General features: G+C 37.3%; 1 long non-coding RNA gene across 1 annotated transcript; it reads left to right on the top strand.

Annotated features, from left to right (window-relative positions):
• The first annotated feature begins 375 nt into the window (after positions 1 to 375).
• Positions 376 to 1,501, top strand: LOC122842461. The gene is made up of 3 exons (XR_006372558.1): positions 376 to 436; positions 509 to 572; positions 643 to 1,501. It is a non-coding gene; the product is annotated as an uncharacterized LOC122842461 (long non-coding RNA).
• Positions 1,502 to 23,674: the final 22,173 nt, after the last annotated feature.

Below are 23,674 nucleotides of genomic sequence, written 5' to 3'. Positions count from 1 at the left end.
AGCCATCGACACATCATCTCAGCTCTGCTCTGCTGCAGTGGCACAAGCATGGGTAAAGTGGGTGCAGCAGCATCCAGAGGGCAGTGTGTGTGCGTGTGTGTGTGTGTTTCTGAGCATGTGCTGCCAGCGGCACTTTTAGCACTTCATCCTCATTGACTGGGCTAATATATTTACATTGTAAACCATCTGTCAGGCTTAAGATCCTGGTGATACTGTGGATGATCAGGAAGGACTTGATCTTCATTTATGAGCAGTGAGTTTGAGCGCCGTATAAGTTATGAAAAAAAGGCCAGTCTATTGAAACATTTGTAGTGGTACGCTGCCACTTTAAGGTCAATTTCGGCTGCTGCATATAAGCAGGTATCCACCTGCCATGAAGCTGCTTGCGTCATGACGTCGTATCATTTTGGTTCCTGTGTCTGCTGAACTGTACTGGGTAAGCGTGGCTGTTTCTTTGTTTGTTAGCTTTAATCTTAGTCATTAATGTAGTTTGGTCTGCTCTGTTTAGCTTCTTTTGCTGCTCCTCCAAAACCTGGACCAATCTGTTCGTTTGTTTGCTTGGTGCTGGGAAGGTAAGGGCTAGCGTGGCTAGATAACATCCACCCTATATAAATAAAGCCTTCACACAGCATTTTGTTACAGCTGCGCTGCATAGGCGGAATTGTGACTCCGTTTATTTGGCAGCCTGGTAATGTAACAGGTAAGCGGCTATCATAAATACTAGTTTTCATCAGCAGTTGTATTGATGATCTGCTCTATTTTTTTAGTTTCCTGATGAGTCTTTGACCACCATAACACTGGATTTGACACTGGCTGCTGTTTTGCCTATTAAGAACTGTTTTGCCTATGAAGAACTGTTTTGCCTATGAAGAACTGTTTTGCCTATAAAGAAATTCTTAAAAGGACCTATCTGGACTTTCCCCCTGCTGCCGGGAGCATTGATGACACTACCATCCGGAAAAAGTGCAATATTGTAGCGCTATTGTACCACTGTTTTACTCATATCGTTTCATTTTTGCCTTTCTTTTAGGGACTGAGGCTTCTGTGGTGGCAGTGGTGACCCCTGGTGGCGGTGTCTTGTTTTGTGTGTTTTGTTGGAGCACCTTCTTTTTTTTGTTTGCTGTGTTTTTGTAGTGTCCAGGGTGATCCCTTTTCTTCACTGGACGTTGCTCCTTTTCTCACCACTTCCCCCCCCTCACTGGTAAGCCTCAGTTTCCTTTTGAAAATTAAAATATTTTATAATCAATTGAATTAAAAATGCATTCACTGTTTTAACCATTCAATTGCAGATTATTGTGATTCTTTTTAAACAAAAGACGTATAGTGTTTAATAAACTTTTGTAAAACTATTTGAATCCTGTCTCATTTCCAGTAGAACTTACCTGTGTCCTTACTATTTTATTTTCCTGGAGTTATTCCAGGTGGCGTTGTCAGTATCCCATATTAACTTTAACATCTTACATTTGGGTTTCATAAAAAAAAGAAAATCCATCCACCCCCCAGGTTGCCACACTTTCTTGGTGTAAATTTAGTACTTTTTGCATCTGGTGGAACTGTTTTGGTATAAAATCTTTTCCTGTACCAATTCAAGTCGAATTTGTGATTGTATTGTTAGGTGAACATTTGAAGAAATGTTGCTGGCTGATTTATAAAATGTGACCTATGCTTCCTTGAATAGCTTGGGATAGGTATATGGCAAAATCATTCCTGGTTAATGGGATTTTAGTCTGCTCAGTCACATTAAATCCAAATAAATTGCTGGCCACGCTCCCCAACTCAACATTTAAACTTGCACATTCAAGTGTCTGGACACAAATATGCAACTAGCAAATATACATATATGAAAAGCATTAGCAGAGCCTCCTGCACAACCAACCTGAATGCAGTAAGTGGTTTCTGGATGGTAAGTCAACAACAAAACACTTGTCTTTTCCAGCAGCCATTGTACAGCACACACACCAATAAAGCTACCTGATCAAACATGCTGGGGTTGCTAGGTAACGGGCAGTGCCTGCTGATTTGTGATGCTACATTCAGAAGATTTTTGAAACGATTCATTTTCCAGACACCAAAAAACAAATTTATTGCCATAAAAACGGCTGGGTGCTTTTTAAACCTTTGGACTGTTAGCAGGAGAAACCCAAATGAGTGTAAAAACATGAAAAATTAAAATTTTGCATAATATGCCCTGTTTAAATTATTGGTAGGTATACTGCAAATTATACCAACAATTGCTGCTAAATTACTCCTAAATTCTGTGAAAAGGAATCTCGTTTTTAAATTCTCATGGAATACTAAAAGAGGTTTTCAGAAAGTAACAATTGCCAAGATTTTATACGTAAAAGAAAATTTATTTCATTTAAACTAATCTTGAGTGGAAAACAGAACAAGCAAAATTTTCCTTTTTATTTTATTTGTAATCCTGTCCTAATTCCATTTTAAAATTCTATGGTATGAAAAGATGGTTATGAAAACATGCCAGAGGAAATATTCACCTATTGACTATAAATAGCAGGGTTACATTAACAGGAACACTTTTAACAGAGATTGAAACAATGTGCTTGAAGTTTAATGGCTCACTTAGTGGTCGCCAACTTGGCAGCATCACAAGGAAGACAGAGAGACAGCGACCCATTACAGAGAGACAGGCGGTGGAAATAGGCCAAGAGTGCAGAGTGGAGGCTGTTAGAGAATTTGATTATCTCCCAGTCAGGATGGCTGAAGCGAAGTTTTGTTGCTGACTTTCCATTCATAATTCCTGCTGATTCATAGAAAGGAGGCAGCAGAAAAGAAATAATGTAAATGATGCCTTGCTAGCTTTCAACACTCTTTCATTGTATAGAGATAGCAGTAGAGTGTATAAACTATGTACTTTTTGGAGTTTTATTCTTTATTTAAAATCAGAAATAACTGACTCTAACTGTGTCATCACAACACAATTTCAAGTGAATTTGAAGCCATTTTTTCTACCAAAGCTTTCTAAAAAGCAGAATGCATGTATCTGTGCGGAGTCATCACGAGGTACAGCGTGTTGGATGAGTGGGCACGCGCAGGTGGGCCAGCAGAAGAAACACTAATGTCCATGTTCAACGGACTGAACAATGTAAAGCAAAGCCTGAAGCAGAAAACATTTCTGGCTCATTTGCCGGCGAGCAGGTTTTGCGTGGGGGCTTTGTTTGAGTTCTGTATCCAGGTCTTATTCGTGGTTTGTGTGGGTACAGTGGGTAATGGAGATGAAGAGGAGGTTTTTCCATTGATGATTCTCCTCGTTTTCTATTCTTTTTAATACAAGCCTAGATAAGAGTCGGTACGACAATAACTCAAGATGTTTTTCCAAGCCGAGTCTTTCATCAAGAGCAGCAAGATGAGGCTTTTTTTGCTTCTTCACTTTAATCAATGGCTGCCCAGATGTTAATGAGCTACCGGCTCGAATGAAATGGCATCAAACTGCATGTAGTTCTGAAGTTTCAGCTAAACGCAAATAAAAAAACATCAGATTCCTACAAGCCGGATCTGTTGGTACTTCAGACACATTGGTGCCAGAACATTCTGGGGCCGAGAGACAGAGCAGCAAAAAGCTGTTACTTCTGTCTTACAAAAGAATTCATATTTTTCTTTGTAAAATTAGCAATTAAACTCCACTGCGTTCATCAATAAAATGCTGATTATTTTATTGGTATTTTATGTCATAGAGCAACTCAATGATGTAAAGATATGAAATTATACATGTTTTCTTAAATAAGAAACACACTTAAAAATCACAAATGAATGCGTTTGTTGTCAACAAAATAAATTCATCATCATCATTTAAAAAAACAACACAGCAAGTGTTTTCCCCTAAATTGTCCCAAGAGATTTTGGGCTCCCTAAAATATTTTTGTTTTAGCAACCAGCTTTAGGAGATGATTAATGTGTAGAAACAAAACGTGTTACAAAAAGAATTAAAAAAAAAAAACAATCAGCTATTAAAAAAGATCAGTGCTTGGCTTAAAGAGCTCCATTTTACATTGAACTCTGCACATAAACTAATTGGGTCACAGCAGTGAAGGGATGTATGGGAAGCATTGTGTGTCAGAGTGGCGACTGGAAGAACGACGGACTTAGAAGAAAATTTGGATCGAGTAGAAGAAAGGTTTTCTGTCAGTAAACAGCACATACTTTAAGGTTTGCTCAACATCATCAGAGCTTTGAATGTCTTCTGCTTTATTTGTCAAAATCAGCAACAGTAACGTCCAACCCGACCAGCCAGTTCCTCCCAGCTGTTACCACTGATATTTATAATGACGCTCTTCACCTTGTGATGTGCTCCAACAGAAACTTGCTTTGTGCAGGCTGGTGTTTGGGGATGTGTCACTCCTGTCGCTCACGTCTTCTGTTTGAGGCAAACACAAGAGACCCATTAAACCATTTTCAGAGTGCATAAAGAATCCTTTGAAATGTAAACATGAAACTGCATGTAAACAAAGCCGGGATTTGGATACTACTTCACATTGTTTGCATAATTAGATCAAAGAAGCAACATGATGCTGCAATATGCGTGAATTTGTCACTGCCAGCAGCTCTTTTTGGCCTTTTGTTTTTAATGAGGCACAACTGAATGTGATGCAGCTGCAGATCACAGATGACTGGGCTCTGCTGCTCCTCACAGCCCATACCTTCATTTATGGATTTAGTGTTTTGAAAAAAAAATAACAATGTCACACTGTATCAAAATGTTCTTACAAAAAATATGGAAATTGCATAGTGTGAATTTTATTTCAGCCCTGTTTTTCTGATGCCCCTAAATACAATCATCCCCTTGTTCTATGCTTCACTTCATCCACAGAGTTTTCTTGGAAAATAAATCTTTTGCTTATTGATGGGAAGAATGAACTGATAATGAAGGTTTCTGAGCAGGTATTATACTTATGGAACTGAAATTTTCAGTGAAGATGTTTTTTCTTCTTTTTCCAACCAAAAACTCCTTTGAACCAGGTTTGATTTAGGGACAGAGGTATTAATAAACCAGAGATGAGAGAAACTCCCTACAGCAGAGAGATGGGTGGAAGGCACTGTGTATGAGACGTATAAGATATAAAAGGAGAATTGTATGTGTTAGGTTTCACTTCTTCTTCACTTGCTTTTCTTTTGTCAGACGCTGATACCTACTCTGATTTTCTAAATGAAATATCTAAAGACAAATGCACATTTCTCTGATTGATTCAGTGCATCGCTCACTCCCAAAAACAAAAAAAAGATTTTTTCCAAAAACAGGGTCTAAACTTTTGGCTCTTGGGAAACGACAGCTTTGTGGAGTCGTGGACTCTGTAGAAGATAAACGGTTGGATCTGATTTTATCCCATCACTATGGGTTGCCTGCAGAGTGTGTGATGAGCCAGTCTGATGCTACCAAGCTTATCAGAAATTGCCTGCACTGTGAACCGTCCTCCACTTTGAAGGTAGAAGTGTCAGGCTAAACGAGGCGGTTGTCAATCTTGATTCAGTAGTTGGAGACGTGGCCAATACAAACAGCTTCATTCACTTCCTCCGATGCTATTGCTAAAACTACAGGCAGACGAAAATTCTAAAATAGCACAGAAGATCAAAATCATAATTCAGAAATTTGTTGAATGAACTGGTAGAAATACTGCCGAAGGAATCCAAGTGAATGGGAGAAATCCCCGAAGAGAAAAGTAGTTTCAAAAATTGGTATTTTCATAAGCTTTTCAACCAGCTTGAGCTTTTGCTCATTTGCAAAGAGGAATTGACAAATATTTTAGTCTCTACATGAGGGACATAGGTTTCTCTAAAACCTAGAGAAACAAAGAATCAAAAAATTTGCATTTGCAGCAAAAGGTGATTCTCAGACATGCTGAATCCATCTCACTTCTTAATGGAAACGCACCAATTGCAAAATTGTGGGTTTTTTTGTTGGTTTTTTTTTTACATTAGTAGAATATTGATAAGCTCTTGCTCACATTTGTAACGGAAGGGCAGCTGTTGATGAGATAAACACGGCTCTTTGATGACTAAGACATGACAGTCTTAGTGGAGACGCAAGCTTTTGTTGTTGAAACGAGACTCAACAAAAATGTTAGTGGTTCGCCTGTCAGCCGCTGTAACCGACTGGTATAAACCAGCCCCTTGTTTTACACTTTGGTTTGTCCAGAGATTGAGAAACAAATCCTTCCTGGAGGCGTGGACCACCAAAAACATCAATGTCATCGTTCACAACTTCTCCTTCTGTTCACTGATTGACCTGGTAGCAAATCTACCATAGAAATCCATTTCATTGGGAGAAAGTCCAAACTGTGGTGAGAAGGAAGATGAGAATTGAGGAAAATTGCATAGGAAGGCAACGGCCAGGCTGCCAGATGTTAGTTATTTCCTTCACATGTGGCAGTGCATCGTACATGCAGTGATTCGGCGTGACTGCTTCCGGTTTATGAACATTTGAATTCTCAAATCTACACTGGCATCAATATTTTCTTCTCTATGGAAATATTACTAAATATTGTATTCAAACTCTTTGTTGTCAAATATCATCACATGTTTTGATAGCAGAACAAAATGAAGAGTTCTCCCCCTGAAACATGTTCTCTCAACATCAGGTCATGAATGGAGAGTGAAATCAGTGAGCAGTTTTATTTATTGTGTGTATAACAGAGTGATACGATTTTGTTATGAAGTCCACTGTGACCAACTGTGACTTACTCCTTTTATAAAAAGATAACAGATCAGACAGTTTAAGTCTGTCCTCTGTTGATTGGCTGTTCTGTCTCTGTTAACGAGCCTCTGTTGGATTTTAAAGCTTCTCCACAAATCTGCACATTTATTTGACTCGCATCTAAAGCAGAGGTTGGAAAGCCACGCTTTCTGCTTGTCATGCTAAAGTTGTTTTTATAGTATTCACAACAACTTTCCTGAGACATCCAAATATTCAAATTGAGGCAGACTGGTAAATTAATCTTTAACCTTAAGCGCTTTGATTCAGCTCAAAAGAGAGAGAAACGGATGAGCTCATGTCGCGAGACTCACTACCTCCATTGGACTGATGCTTCCTGTCTCTTTGTGGCGGCGCTGCAGCCACAGCTTACTGACTAATCATGCCAGGGGGAAATCGAGCTGTTTCAGTATGCAAATACTCTTGATGCGACACATGAGAACTCTGCTCAGCATAGCAACTACACTGATCTTCAGCTGATGGCTTTCCAGTGTAAAGGAGTTTGATAGGGGGGAATAAAACAACAGCAGTAATTTAGATAACATCTAACAATTAAGTTATTTTTTAATTACTGCTATTAAGGCTATTAGCAAGTAAGCTAAATGCAATTTGTACCGTTCATATATAACTTTTTTGTAACTTCTTTTAAAATGTTTTCTTTTTTTTTTGTAGATGTTCTTCTTTAGTCTTTACATAAAACAAAAGAAACTGAAGTTAAAAATATTTCTTCTAGTTTTCCTTTTTTTTTGTCACCAAAATTTTTCAGATGAGTAAAAAAAACAATGCAGCTACAAAAACGGATACTTTTCATCAAGGTAAAAAAAAAAGTACATTTGTTAAGTAAGATGCCATCCAACTGATTCTTTCTTAATACAACAAAGAAGATTGGACATAAATGTTCATAGTTCATCAGAGGAAAGTCAATCATTTCACTGTATCTGTGTTTCTTTTCCAATTCTTTAGTGAGTTCTTGATTTTTGCCAGTCAGACTGTAAATTAGGTCTAATAATATTGAACAATATTGATTATTTTTTAAAACTGAGCCAAGTTGGTTTAGGTAGTTTTATAACTGCATTTTGTATTCCCTCAGGTCTGATATTTAAATCCATTTCAGGAAGTGCATAGTCTGTTAATTACATTATTTGCAATATGTATATATTGCTAAGAAATGTAGCCGACATGTCAGAGCTATAAATTTCCTGAAATGAAGTTCACCAAAAAAGTCTTTTAAGCAAAGAGCAAGGGGAAAGATGGATGGGGAGTATTTAAATGTCAGTCTGCATTATACGCAAAGAGCGTTGAAAGCTAGCAAATGAATGAGATGAAGAGAATGGGTGAGAAATGGCTTTTAGTTGAAGCCTGATCAGACGGGAGACGGCAGACAACAGGGGAGCGCCAGAGGGATCAAAGACAGAAAGCTGTGGGAGCATAGAGGAGATTGTCAGGTAAAACCATCTTATTTGCTCAAAATGCTTTGAAAGCCAATCCTGGGGAGCTCTGTTCCAGATTTAAGGTATCAGAATTCGGCTAAATTAGTCTGAGCTCAGAGCTTAACAAAATCGTTGTAAACATGCTGCCTTCTCAGAAGGAGGAAGAAAACAGACAACACAAGCACCTTGTTGCTGTTTAGTTTTATCTTTAGTGTTTTTGCGTGTTTCATTGTGTTTCCATTGATCTATCTGTTTTCCTGTTTTAAGTTGAGCAGTCATTGTTTTCTGTGTTCTCCCTCTGCGTCAGTTTAGTTAAATACTCTGTTCCTTTTACCAATAATCTCACCTTATTTATCAAAACATCTTAAATATTCCACTAATGTCAAAACCACAATTTTGAAACTGTGGTGTTTCCATTACATAGGAAACGTTATTAAAATCACACTGAAGTTTGTTCAATAATCAGTAAAGACGATGCCGTTCCATCTTCCTGTTGTCTTCCTCATGGTTTGCGCCAGCGGCAACGTCCTGTTGTTGATCATGTGACTTGTGTGATACTAAAACGTTTCCATTGCAGTTTTGCAAAATAAACCAGTTATGATACGGACAAAAAAAAAAAAAAAAAAAAGACGCCATGAAGTTGATTTTTTCTGTTGAGCAAACTTATTTTCAAAATGTTAAATTTCATATTTATATGGTCAATGGAGAAGCAGCTTCTGCCTCCAGTTTTGTCATCATTGTCAGAACATCTTCCATGGACTTATTTTTATTGTTGTGACAAAATACAACAACACATTCTTACCACAAGTTGAATGTAATCCAGAGTAAACCTTTGTGAACGAATTAGTCTCTTTGTTAAATATTTGAGTTTCTATATAACAATTAGTAAGACTTAACCTTTGTTGTTTTGTGACAGAAAGCTCTGAAACCAGATGTGTGCAAAACTGCATATTTGAGCATCAATCCAATACAAAAATACAGTTTTGTTATCTGTATTGCTAATACATATTCAAACATTATTAAAGTTTAATGTTTTCTATTTTCTTTTTTTATTGTATTTTTGATGGTTTTTTTTTCTTTGAATTATGCTAAAACCCACTCATGGGATTCTTCTGTTCCCAAACCTTTCTGCAGTTGCAGTCTCCTCAGATCAGTTGGACTCCTAAAGGTGTTCTATTGTCAATTTTTGTTTAAAGAAATCACAACACTTTAAAAGCCTGAAAAAAACGAGAATTTGTTTGAAATTTGGATTCAGTGATGGACAGCAAATTAAATTACAGAAGAACTGAGAGAGAACAAATAAAAAGCAATTTTCTCTCTTGTTAAACAAGCTCTATGTAGAATCCACATTGCATTTGCCTCTTCGTCCATCCCTGATATTGTTACGCTTTTGCTTTAATAGAACATAACATTACACTGGAGCTCTGTTTGCATTTACATTTTAAAGCTCTTCTACCAATTTCCCTTACACAGATGGCACAGCTAATGCGATCAGGGATATCGGCGCAGTTGTCTCTATCACTCTGCAGCCATTTGTAACCCATATCAGCAATTTTCTCTGCAAACAGAAAACGGTTGAATAAGCCAGTGGAATATTGCAAACTCTTGAAATCTAGCAGCCGTTATCAGAGCGAGCATTCTTCTCAGCTAGATGAGCGCTTCAGTTTGAAGTTGATGAGCACATTTACTTGCTTTTATGTTTAGAGACTTAAATTACCACTTGGAGAGCAGGATAATTTATCATCTGAACCCTAGTGAGAGTGGAAATCCTATATTTATGTGATTTGGAAGGGGTTGTATAGGTAAATGGGGCCCTCATTTAGTTTGTGGCAACAAAAACTGAAGGTGGTGATTATTCTTTGACTGTTTTTTGCTTCATGCTCCAGCAGCCATTGTCAGTGAGCTGCCTGGAAGTGTTTCTCTGGCCCTTCACATGGCTTATTTCTCAATAACTGCAGAGAGGCGGCACAAAGTCAGCCATTGATCAAAACCTGGAGGAGTAAGTGCCATAAACCAGGAGGCCAATTTGAATGTGAATGAATAGCAGATCAATAAATGATCCTGCAGCGTGCCACCACAACACAAAATGAAGAGTTCATTTGGGTTATTTAGTTTGTCAAGAGAATAAAATGGTTAATTTTTCAAAGTCATATTTTCACCATGTTCATTTAATTATAAAGGTCAGTTTCAGACTAAATATTTATTTAGCGAGTAAATATTTAGCTTGAAGTGAAACATTTATCTCAGAGCAAAACACTGAGTTTATGATTTCTACTAAATATTTAGTTTGCTAATTAATTATTTTATCAAATGCTTAATTTGTAGCTGACAATTTATTTGGCAAACTAAATGATCACCTTACTAAATGTATATTTGTTTTAAAACTGACATTTATTAAATGAATAACTAACATGGTAAAAATACAAATTTGAAAAACAAACCATTTTTTTCTCCTCTGCTAAGCGAAATACCTAAATGATTTATTTCTGTTCATTTTAGACTCACCCTAATCATTAGCATATATACTTTGTTTTAACGTCATGCCTTTTCTTAACCACTGTCATTAAAATACTGAATAAGACTTTTAAGGGTATAGGTATATACAAAAAGAGGAGTAAACGTACTTCAAAAAAACAAGATTCTTTTGAATCTTGGAAAATTTCCCAAAATTCAAAATTTTCAACATTTGTACCTTCAAAATGTCCAAGTTTTTCTTGAAAATTTCTGAGATCAGTCTCAAAATTTCTTATTTTTCTCTTGCACATTGTTGACTTTTCAAACTTCGAAAGTTCCTTGATGATTTCTGAATATTTGGCTGAAGTGTGCTCCTCTTTTCTATCTGCAAGGGCCATAATACACTGTCGTAGTTGTATCTCTGGTTGTGGCTGAGAAGCGAGGGTCTTTTTCAGAGATGTGCTGTCGCTCCAGGATTTGCTCTGGTTTCAGGCAGCAGCAGCCAAACCATGACTGGTCCATTTAAAGGAATTGCTGCCTCGCTGCCTCCAGATTGCACATTTCCACCTGACAGAAAAACTGCTTTCTGCAGGATTACTTTTAGACTTTGGAGAAACTGTAACAATCCGAGAGTAAAAAATCTCGTTAGTTTTCAGTAAAGGGATTTATTGAATGATCTAATTTATTGTTATTGCATGGTTGGGATTGTGTTTGCTCTTGTCGATGCAAAGGTTTCCTGACATCCTGACACTCTAAGGGTTTATTTTTTCTTTTCTTTTTTTTTTGTTACTTAGCCATCTGTCATTTTAGAAGTGGAGTCTGAGAGTCAGAGAAACACTTCTTCTGGATTAACATAGATAAGAACTAGAACACATTTACACAACTGAGCTATTAGTAAATAGCTAAACCAGTTGTTTTGTCTGAGTTCAAATATTCAAATGAAATGCAATAATGGTTGCCTTGAAATGATGAAATGTTGCATTTAATATCATTTCATATAAGTAGACCAAATGTTCTTGTACAGAGTCAACTAGGAATCCAGTAAAATGACTCTAAACTCACAACTGTCATCATTTTAGTGAATACACTTCAACAAATGTCCAAATAAAAAATATTGCCTAAATGTATTTACTGTTGTAATATTAGTCTCTGAAATCATCAAAAGGATTTACAGCCACAAACACAGATCAGCTCAGGGACAATATCTGGTATTTGACATTAGTCGTACACATTTTCTAGAAAAAAAGGAACATTTCTAATCTCCAAAAGTTGAAAATTTGTCAACATATTCATGAGTTGAAAAATTTTGACTTTCTGAGCTTGGAAATGTTCACTTTTTTGTGGAAAACATGTGAAATTAGTCTCATAATTTCTGAGCTGTTTTTCACTAGTTTTTGACTTCTGGAGCTCTTCTGTAGTTTTGTTGCTGGAAATTACTGTGGTCTTAATGTGCAGTTGTGGGATGATAGTTGCATTCTTTTGTTATTTTGACTGTGTACTTGTAATTTATTTTTTTTATTTCCTCAGTCCTGAAACTGCATCATAAGAAACAGAAAAACTAATTATTTGCTGCTTTCTGAACGCAGCAAATGTCTGATGGTGACTTTGGTTTACAGATACATTCATGTCTGTGGTGTAATTCTTTGTTATCAGGACTCTGTTTCTGTTTAGACTGACTGCAGTCCGCTACAAGAGAGCTAAAAGTTGCTGAGACAAAGCTACACACCATGCAGCTCACGATCGATCTCATTAAACTTGAGCGTAACAACTAAACGATCGTTTTCGTGTAGCTTAATATGTAAGTTTATCCACTGGGAGTTATTGAAAGAAGCCGGTCCCATTGGTACTCCAACACAAAGCTCTATTACAGAAACAGTCAACATTTCTTAAAGCCCTTTTTCTGGTGAGAGCATGAACCAACACTGATATATTTAATTCAAGAAGAAGCGAAAGGGCTTTTGTCAGAGGCAAGCTTTGTACTGCCAACATCAAACTTTTCTTTCATATCTTTCATAGCCAGAGGGCTGACTTTGAAAAGAATTTTAATCTCCAAAGGCCATTCTGATGTTTCCCATTGCTTAGAGTCAATACTCCACTGGAAAGTTTGCTCCTTGCAGATTTTCACAGAGTGAAGTTTGGGGATATTTAAGTGGTAGTGTTAAATCCTCCCTCTTCAGGATCAGGAGCATCCCTGTTTTTGCTGCCAAATTTTGATTCCGATCACCCATGAGGTTCCGATCATTGCCAATCACGTGGATTGGCTGTTAATATTTTGCTGTAGGTAAAAATGCTGCTAAATTAGGCAATAAATTCACCTAATTTAAACATAAAGCTGTATACATAGGATCTGAAGTAATAGTTGATCGGAAACAAGAGACACTGATCGGCGATCACCGATCATCCACTTCTTTATTGGCCAATCAATCGGCACACCTCTACTAAGAAACAAAAAGCCGGTTACATAGGGAGTAATTCTCTGTTTTTTGCTGAAGGAAAACCTTGTTACTGAAAAAGTCAATAAACATGGAGGAAGCAGATAAGAGTGTTAGTAGCTGTGTTTCCATTGACCATAGAAACATGCCAGTTTAGAAAAAAAAACTTGTTCTTTGGTAAGAAAAAAAAAATGTTGGCACTCAGTTGATGTGTTCCTTTGGCCAAACAGAATTTGGATTATTTAGGAAACTGTGACGGGAACACTTTTATTGCATCACGAATCACTTGATCAACAACTGGATGTTACTCCTGGTGAGAATTGGCAGCAGACATTCTAGTAATTTGTATCCTGCTTACAGATTGTTGTTGCGTTCACAGCAATGTCCGTTTATGACCAAAGTGAGTTCTGTGACTTTGGTGACTAGAATTATATAGTAGATAAATTGGCACTTAAGTCATGTTAGCATTAGCCTGTAGCCTGGACAGCTTAAGCTAAGCTAGTAGTCTGGTCTATGTGCGTACATGTTATATACATGTACAGTCTGTTGATATTTTGTGAGGAGTATTTTGTACTTTTGTCATTCAGCTTTTAATATAGACATTTTGTTCATAGTTTATTTTCTTTCTATAGACACCAAACCTATTTCCACACAGTTCCTCTCAGTATATTAGCTCTATTGTGAAGAACCTAAATATATTGAGCCTTATTGAGTCTGCCCACCTAACAATCCCTGAACATCCTTGGTCCTTAAAGAGACACTCCATAGTTGTAACTGTGAAGACGCTGTGGCCCCTACAGATCAGAGATATTTGTGATTTTTTTTTTTTTTTTGCAGCTCCTACACACTGCACCTAGAGATCAGTAGCAGAAAAGTGAATCTGTGTTTTTATGTGGCAGAAGATAATTACACCTCCTTTTGTAAGGAGTCAGTTACTTGTCAGCTCAGGAATCAATTTACTGGTTTTATTGGGGTTTTTTGTTATTGATTCTTTGCTTTCTAGGGTCTCAATTCAATGTTACTGAGTGCATGAACAATACAAATAGTTTAAGTTTATCCTGCAGTTCAGCCAAAAAAAGGCTATTCATCAAGGGGAAACCTTCATATTAAAAATAAGTTTTAAAAAAGTTTAAAAACAAGGTATCATGTTTAAAGAGAAGCAATGACTAATATATTTTCCAAAATTTCTATCTACCTTTTCCTTTCAGCTTATTTCATCATAGACTGTCATTATACATTAATTTTAAACATCACTTGTCTTTTTTTAATGTTGGCCAACAATGATAAGAAAGAAATGCATTTAAGTAATGAAATCAAATATCCATTTAATTAATGGAGCAAAATATAATTTTTCATCATTAAAAAAACCTGCATAATTGATTTCCTTGGACGCCATTTCATATCTTTGTATCATCTGATGTGTTTGACGTTTGCGCTGCAGGGATTCAATTTTTGATCACTGTCTGTCCTCAGGAGTCTTTCAACATATCCAGAGCTTTGACAGCAGTGAACACCTGGTTTATTTGAAGGAGTGTTTCAACCACAAGACTGATTTCCCTCCAGTGTAGATGGTCAACATTCATTCATTTCAAAAGATCAACTGGGTCTCTCCTCCATTTACCAGCAGGTCCAACTCCTGTGACTGCTAATCTCATTTACTGCTCTATTTTTTTTATATATATAGTTTACAGTAAATGGTTTTTAAGTCTTCTTCTTGAATACAAATCAGGCAGCAGCAGCCAAAACATTTTTGTTAGGCTATTTAAAGGATACGAAATACATTATATTTCATTTCATTTATGAATATTGTACATGTTTATTTTCTCACATTTAGCATTGATTAATTAACATAACATAACAAAAACCAACCTTACTTTTAGCTAAGCCCATATGTTGGCATGTCTGTCTGTAGTGAATATTAATGTGAAGTGATGTTGGATAAACAGCTCTGGAAAAAATTTAGAGACCACTGCAAAAAGATCAGTTCTCTGATTTTACTCTTTATAGATGTATATTTGAGTAAAGTGAACATTGTTCTTTTATTCTATAAATTACTGACATGTCTCCCAAATTCCAAGCAAAATGTTAGTATTTATTTGCAGAAAGTGAGAAATGGTCAAAATAACGGAAAAAGATGCAATGTTTTCAGACCTCAAATAATGCAATAAAAACAAGTTTATATTCATTTAGAAACAGCAATACTAATGTTTTAACTCAGAAAGAGTTCAGAAATCAATATTTGGTGGAATAACCCTGATGGTTCAGTTCAGTGGTCTCTTCATTTTTTTCAGAGCTGCATGTATTTTTTATGTTCTGCAGAACAGAACCTGCTGTAAAACAGTAAATATACTGAGCCAGGCTGGGTTTCTTTTAATCCTTTCCTGTTTAAAAATAAATTAGAAATAAATAAGCCCATAAAAATATAAAAAACCCTCAGAAGTTGATATACATATGAGCAATACCATACAATACCAACTTTATTTATAAAGCACTTTGTACACCGACAGGACCAAAGTGCTATACACAATCATAAAATACAATGTGATTATAAAAATAGAAATGTTTGAAATATAAAATACATACAGACTGAATAAAACATAGTGAAACCTCTCAGATTTTGCCAAAAGCCAAAGAAAAAAGATGGGTCTTAAGAAGGGACTTAAAAACAACAAGTGAAGAGGCCAAAGGAAAATCATTCCATAGTTTGGGAGCTGCCACAGAAAACGCCTGGTCACCTCTGAGCTTGGACTTTGTTGTTGGTACCTTCAGGAGCAACTGATCAGCTGACCTGAGGGAATGAGAGGGTGTGTGAGAATGTAACAGCTCAGACAGACGGGGAGGAGCAAGGCCGTTAAAAGATTTAAAAACAAATAAAAGGATTTTAAAATAAATCCTATAATGTACTGGCAACCAGTGTAAAGAAGCTAAAATGTGGTCACATTTTCGTGTACCTGTTAAAAGACGTGCAGCAGCATTTTGTACCCTCTGAAGCTGGGAAATATATAAATCATCGACTCCGATGTAAAGTGTATTACAGTAATCCAGCCGTGTAGTCACATATATATGGATCACTGTTTCACAGTCCTGTCTGGAGAGAATAGGTTTTACTTTGGCTAGCTGCCTTAAGTGGAAAAAGCTGGATTTTACAACGGCTTTAATTTGTGCTTCCAGCTTAAGATCAGCATCCATCTTGACCCCTAAATTTGTAATAACCAGCTTGACATCCTGGGACAGAGAGCTGAGATTGGTCAGGGAATGTAAAGTGGATCTGCCAAAAATCACTACCTCTGTCTTATCCTCATTAAGTTTCAAGAAATTTAGGGCCAGTGCTACGCGACACTATTTGTAAAACATTCAATCCAGAAGTGTGATTCATTTTCCTTGGCACTGATTGGTTGTACTCCCAAGAGCAGAAATAACAAAGACTATAGATGTCACCTTTCACTGAACACCTCAAGGCATATTAAGGTGTTGATACTATTAAAGTAAACAAGTGTTTCTAAATGTTTTAAAAATGAATGGAAGTAAATACGAAATCACCAGCTTGCATAGAAGCACAAGTGTGTGTGCATGTTCGCGGGGGGCGTGTGCGTGTGTGTGTGGGTGTGTGTGTGCGGTTCTGGTTGTTTGTCCTTTGGGTCTCCATGTTGTCAAACACGACCAAAACTCAAAGTTTTGTCAATCATGATGGTCCAATGTCACTGGGTCAAGTGTGTTACCCATACAATATAGAGTTAAAGCAACCTTTACTGACACTCTTAAAATGAAACATTACATTAAGATTTGACAATATTTCCCCAACTTTTCTCTCTGTTTCTTTTATATTTCAGTGTTATGCTTTGGTTATTGTATGTGCATATATTTTATTTTATAGCCCCATAATGTTTATCTTAAAAGGTTGAAATTGTGCAGTAATATCTTTCCAGAGTTAGTGGTAGCCTCTGTTGGATACCATAAAAATGTCTTCATTATTCATTTAGAGAAACGTTTGCTAGCTTCTGTGTTCATGAGCTTAAAATGAAGAATTTACATTAACTTTCATGCTCCAAGATCACAGCTTGAAATTCACCTTTATGCATTCAGCTTGTAAGAACAAGGTATAACACCTTACACTTCCACAGTTACCTTGTAGCATGAAATGAAGCCATTTCAAAAATATAATTGTTTATAAATGAGTGGTACAAAGACAACTTAAGGCAAATGAAGCAGAGTGTACATTGTGCTCCTGAGTGAGGCTCTCATTATGTCTGATCAAAGTATATCCAGCAGGGCAGAGAGCAGGAGTAGAGACGAAGCGGATGATGCAAGTACCGCCTTTCATTTGAAGAATAAAGAAAGAAAAGGCACCTTGTAGCCCCACTAGCCCGGCCTAATGTCATCATCCCCACAGCATAGGTAAAAAAAAACGGGTCTACATGGAAGCAGGCTGAGATTCACTCTATAATCTGAAGACAAAATAGTGAAATAAAAGACAAATATGAGATTGAGCAGTGTCTTAGAAAACTCATTTACAAAAGACAGCTAGGCAACAGCAAAAATTGCCTAATGCTGACTTAACAACATGATAATTCACTCTTTGCCTGCGTTGTTTGATGGAGACGGTTCCTGTGTTTCTGGCTGTGAGGTTTGCTGTCGCTGTCATGCTGCAAAGCGGATCCGAGATTGATCAGATGCCTCCCACAAGGTACGGCGTGATGAATAACATTCTAAGCGACCTGAACATGAACAAATGAGGATCTTCAAACAAAATGTATGATTACATACTATGTGAAGATTTTGCAGAAGCCATCTTGTCTTGTGATCCCTTTTTTATGGTACCTTTATCTAATTTTGGTCTTTTTGAAGAAAATCCATTTAAGTTTTAATTACATTTAGTTTTTGAAAGTCTTATTAGTTGTGGTCTCATTTGGCACTAAAATGAGACCGTCCAGTCAGTTGTGAGTTTCTTAGGGTGCGTTCACACCAACTCTGTCTGCTTCACTTTAATTAAACGCTAGCACAGTGGTCCCCAACCCCCGGGCTGTGAAAGAAATAATTAAATATTTCTGTCTTATGTATTATTTGAGTCTGGAGGATCTTTTATTTTGAAAATCCTTTAACCAGATTCTCTTGGTTACGTCTTGGCGCCAACATTGAGCCACAAGCAGCAAAATTAGTCAGAAACAGATCAGATGTCTTTGGAAAGTTTCTTTATGAAGGAAAAAGGCCCAGAGAAGAGACAGGAGAATGGATTTATCCCGTTAGGTGATTCCCACATTCCAACCTCTGCATGACATGATGACCGGCTCGCTAATGAGACAATGAAGCTTCAAACTGTTTAGCCACATAGAGGCCATGAGCACCCTGAGCATAAGCAACACTTCTGGTGTCACTGTCTCTCATCACTCCCAGATGGGATCGTCTCAATGCAGAGAATCAAGTTCAGGACTGCCATTAGTCGTTATTCTGAGTTAAAATTTTCACAAAAGTAAAATGTTCGTTTTTATGACGCATCTGTACGGCACAATTTAAGGATTGTTGGCCGATTTTCCAAACTTTTGTGTCCAGCCACACAGCAGGAGCAACACACCACACGAACCGATTCCACTCAAGAACATCCTGGTTCTAGGAGAAAATCCAGTAAAATCCCCAACAGACCATCCATGAATTTAGAAGAATCAAACACAACTGACGATGGAGCAGTGATAGTTTGTGGACTCATTTTAAGAGATAAAAGACGTAACAGAAAGAAAAGGCGTTTGATAAAAGTTGGTGGTAGCAGCTGCTCTATTTCTATGATTTGGAGGTGAGTTATTCTGGTTTTTCATAGTTAACATTTTTAACTGAATAAACATAACCACATATAATAAACATATGTAAAAATGACATTTACATATAGTAATAAACATTTCCACATATCACCTCCGATGTCCACTGGACTTACTGCTTAGGGCCTTCTTTTGAGGTTTTTCTGTTGTTTCCTTCAGTGGTCCTTGGTGTAGCGCCCCCATAGGCGAGGAGGGAAACAGGATCCTCAAAGGGTTTGGTTTGTTTGACAGTGCAGTGTGAAAGCAATCCACAGCAGCTAAAAATGGAACAGATGTTGGGTTTTTGGCCTCCAGTTAAACCAATTCTACAGGACTGTCAGATGGGAAACACCCTTAATAAGCATTGGACATATAAGGTAATAATGATAAAATGTGTCCAAACCCAGTGAGGCCAACTTGTCCTTCAAATCTACACCATGTTTCAAATCAGTTCCCCTCTACTCTGACTCATATACTGCATCCCTAGTGGATGATTTGATTAGTGTGTTTTATTAAAAAAATTCAAGCTTGTCTTTTATGTACGATTTTACTTTCAGAATGTGTTTCCAGTGGACATGATGCCCCAGGTCCAGCTAAATAAAGTTGGTTAGGCCTGCAAATGTTACATGATCTTTAGAAAAATAAACTAACTATGATTTTTGAGAAATATCTTTTAGGGAATGTTGAGATTTGTGGAATATTGTATTTAAGAATTTCTTTATTTCCTCTATAATTTTTACAACTATACCTTATACCTGTGAGGGCTTGAAATCGGAGTCAGATTTCTTGTTTGGCTGATTATGAGTCTGAAAACATACAGAATTTCCATCTTGATGACAAAAAAAAAAAATTGACCTAAAAAGATGTAGCTGGTTGTTTTGAAGTTATGGTTTTGTGGATATTTATTGCAATTATTCCATTTAAAGAATCTGAAGAAACTCCTAAAAGCTACATTTGTGTCATATCTTTCTATAAATACATTAGTTTGTTCTTTATCACATCTCTGATATAAAATATTGCATTGTGGGTTGAACATAATATGCTTACAAGCTTGTAAGTTGCCACGTAAGCAATGTACATAGTTGTAGCTTAGTTACAACTAAGCTATGTAATAACAGCTTAGTTGTTACATAACCTGAACATCCAGCATGCAACAGTCAAAATGAACTACTTATTTCTGGTCACCATAATGTTTAAGTACAAAACAGAAACCAGAGTCCGAATCCTGATAGAGAGCGCAACATTAGTAATATTTGCAATGATAAAAATGAGGAAAACACAACTATAGACACTATTGGTGAGTCTGCAGGGAGCCTACCTCCTATCGCTGCTAGAAAGTCTGATAAAGGAGGAAAAGCTGAGATGGATGACAGAACCTGAACAACAGTAGTGTAAGAGTCGCACTGCCTGCTGATTCAATCATTAAAACTAAAAATTCCCTGTACAGCTCTGTGTATTCAAAGGACATTCAGGACAGGTGCTGCCCGATAATTGAGATTGAATTTCTCTCTTGTTAGGCTGCCGTTCTCAACTGCATTCCACTATACTGATGTGCATCTTGGGTTGCAGGTGAGTTGCTGTAATTGGCTGGTGGGGTGCTGGTGGAAAGTTGTTTCTGGAAATGTTCTGCTCCCAGTGGATTAAATGACAGGCAAGATTAATGAACAAGAGAGTGAATCATCCACTGCATGGCTTGCTGCTCTTCCATGGAGAGAATAGACTGTGATAATAACTAAATCTAGATGGGGAGGAACGGTAGGGGAGGCTGTTCTGTTTAGGAACCTGATGATGGTTTACTGCTGGCCTGCCTGACATGTTCCACATATCATGGCATCTGCTCTATTATTTATCGTTGAAAAAAATGTGAAGATACAAAAATTGGAACATAAGAATGAGACTTCTTTATGTTTTTCCTTTAAAGGGAACATATCATGCAAAATTTATCTTTTAGCCCTTGAATAATTTTTGGTATACTTTGAGTGTCCAGGAGTGCAAAACAATGAAGTTTATTCTCTCCTGCATAAATATCTTATTTTTGTGTTTTATATTTTAGTCTCTTCAGTTTTCTCTATTGCCTATTACGTTTTCTTGTCTATGATGTCACTGCATTTGCTGTGGAACTGCTAAACACAGTCATGGACTTCCAGCTAATCAGTTTTGTGGATCCGCCTTTTTTTTTTTTCCTCTCAGCAATTTTGCAGTCCAAGTTCAGTTATGGTGAAGTTGCAAGTAGACAAGTGAAAATGTTTGGGTCTAGTGTGTATTCGCCCAAAAGATTCCTTACGTCATCCCTGTCATCAAAGTGTCTGGAATGTCTCCATATCAGAGGGGAATGTCTGTTTTTGGAGCACTTCTAGTCCTCCGACAGTATCGAGACAGATTCCTTGAATGACTTCATCTAACTGAGGGTCAGCTCCTTCTCTCTATGGAAACGAGGTTTGCAGCAAAGCAGCAAGCTGCTAATAATGCAAAAATGACAGGCAAGCTTATTTCAAACATGAATTTTGTGTGTTGACAACTGTGTGAGTGTGGAGATTTCACGGCAGGCCTCTCTGGTTCCTCCTGCTCAAACGGTGATTGGGTTTCTGCCTGACTGCAGACAGTAATCATTACCTCTTGGATCATGTTAGTCTGTATGAATTAACATTCAACACATCTATCAAAAAATGTGAGATGAAAAGGAAAAAACATAAGTCTCACCTGACTAAGTCTCAGTCAACCAGGCTAATCAGCGAACCGAAGTTGTGAACAATGACGTTAATTTTCTGCTCTGTCTTAGAATTCTAGTCTGTAGTTTTAGCAGTAGCAGCAGAAGAAGTGAAAGAAGCTGTTCAGTCCATGTTGGTCACAGTTACAAATATTGAATGAGGACTGACAGTCGCCTCGTTCGGATTGACACTTCTCCTTTCACAACGGAGGACAGTTGTTTACAGCTCCACTAATGTCCGGTAAGCTTCATAGTGTCAAACTGGCACATTACAGACGTCACTGGGTAAAAATTTTAAACTTCAACAGAGTCCACATCTGCAGGAAGAAATTGTTTCTTAATAGCTGAGGGTTCAGATCCTCTGGATGAAGTGAAGCGTAGAACAAGGAGCTGATTTTACTAGACTAATGAATCCTCCATCCTGAGAACAAGTTTGTACCCATGACTCCTAGAAAGGAGAAGAGAGCAGTCTATAAATAAGGTTTGAGGTCAAACAAAGCAGAAAGATGCAATATTTTTAAGAAAATGAAAAAAAAAAAAAAAAAATAAAAATATTGCACTACATCATATAAGACTGTATTTTGTTTCCTGGGTTTCATGTTGGCATAACAAGGGGTTTGACAAGCCTGATATTTCTCAACACTTTGTATTTAGATTTTTTTCCTCAAACTCTCAGCTGATTAAAACCTAATAGATGAACAGAATGTAAAATATGGTTTGGCTTTTAAAACAGTAAACAGGCAGATGGAAACATTTTGGGTGTTTGGTCTCATATTCAAACATGTTTCTGGTTTATGTGTGATCACAGCCATGTTAAAAATAACCGTGTTGCAAAGTGTGTTTAATGTGCCTGACTGTGTGAGGGTGCGGTAGGTGTGTGTAGGTGTGCCTTCAGAGTGCCTGCAATGTTTATGAAAAACTTTCAGCACACTCCTGGGATACTGCGGCACGTCTCGTTAGAGCTGAGAGCTTCAGGATTGGTGTGGGATAAATGTGAATGTTTCTGGTCGATTCCATGTTCATGTGTCAGAGCTGCTGTCTTCATAGTCTTGTACATCTTTACTGAAGTTTGTTGAGAAAAAGAGACAGAAACCCGCAGAGAGAGGGACACTGCTGAATCAGTCCATAGTTCTAAAAAATATCAGAACCGTTTTAGGAAAACAAAATTCAGAAAAGGGTCACATGGCTTTCTTTAGTCTTATAACAAGTATACAACTGCAGTTATTGAGGACTTTTTACATTTTTGATTATTCAGTTGAAGGCAAACAAAACTGAAGTTATCTTTCTCTCCAAAGAGGAATGATCAAATCACAACTCCATTTATTACAGCTGGAAACCAGAGATCAGCCCAAAACCTGGGAGTAGTGATGACCTCTGACCTGAACATTCAGAGCCACACAAAGACAGTTCCAAGGTCAGCCTTCTATCACCTGAAAAACATTTCCAGGATCAGAGGACTAATGTTTCAACATCTGATTAATAAATCAATCCTCCAGCTGCAGCTAATCCAGAATGCTGCTGCTGGAGTTCTGACTAAAACCAGGAACATAGAGCACATCACCTAGTTCTACAGTCCTTCACTGAGAGAGGAAACTTTAAACTACTGCTGGTAGTTTATGAATCACTAAATGGATTAAAGATCTGCTGCTGCTGAATCAACCTTCAGACCTCTCAGGTCTCCTGGTTCTGGTTCTGGTTCTGCCTCCAGAACCAAATGAGCAGAAGCAGCATTCAGCTTCTATGCACCATAAATCTGGAACAATTTTTAAAAAAAGAAAAACTGCAAAACAGCTGAAATGCTGAGTGCTTTTAAATGAAGGCTAAAAAGCCAGCTGTTCAGAGCTGCCATTATTTCAGTGTCAGATGGACCTTTGGGTGCGCTGCAGTCTGGTCTCTGGACTTCAGTCTACTACCACTAAAACTGTTTGGAGCAATTTTGTGTTTTTCTGTCTGAGTGACTGCTGTCCTTTTCATTTGTTCTTTCAAAATCTTGCCAGAGTGAAGAATGAAAAAGAAAGAAAAGGGCACACAGTGAGTTGACAACAGCCAAAAAGAGAGATGTTGAAAATGTTTAATTAAGCTTCCACCTGTTTGTTTTTTTTGTTTGTTTGTTTTTTTTCAAACACCCAACGGTGTGTCAGTCTAGTGGAGATAAATATTAC

This window comes from Gambusia affinis, linkage group LG13 (genome assembly GCF_019740435.1).
Source record: "Gambusia affinis linkage group LG13, SWU_Gaff_1.0, whole genome shotgun sequence".
Lineage (NCBI taxonomy): Eukaryota > Metazoa > Chordata > Actinopteri > Cyprinodontiformes > Poeciliidae > Gambusia > Gambusia affinis.
This window is presented reverse-complemented; position numbering and strand designations above follow the sequence as displayed.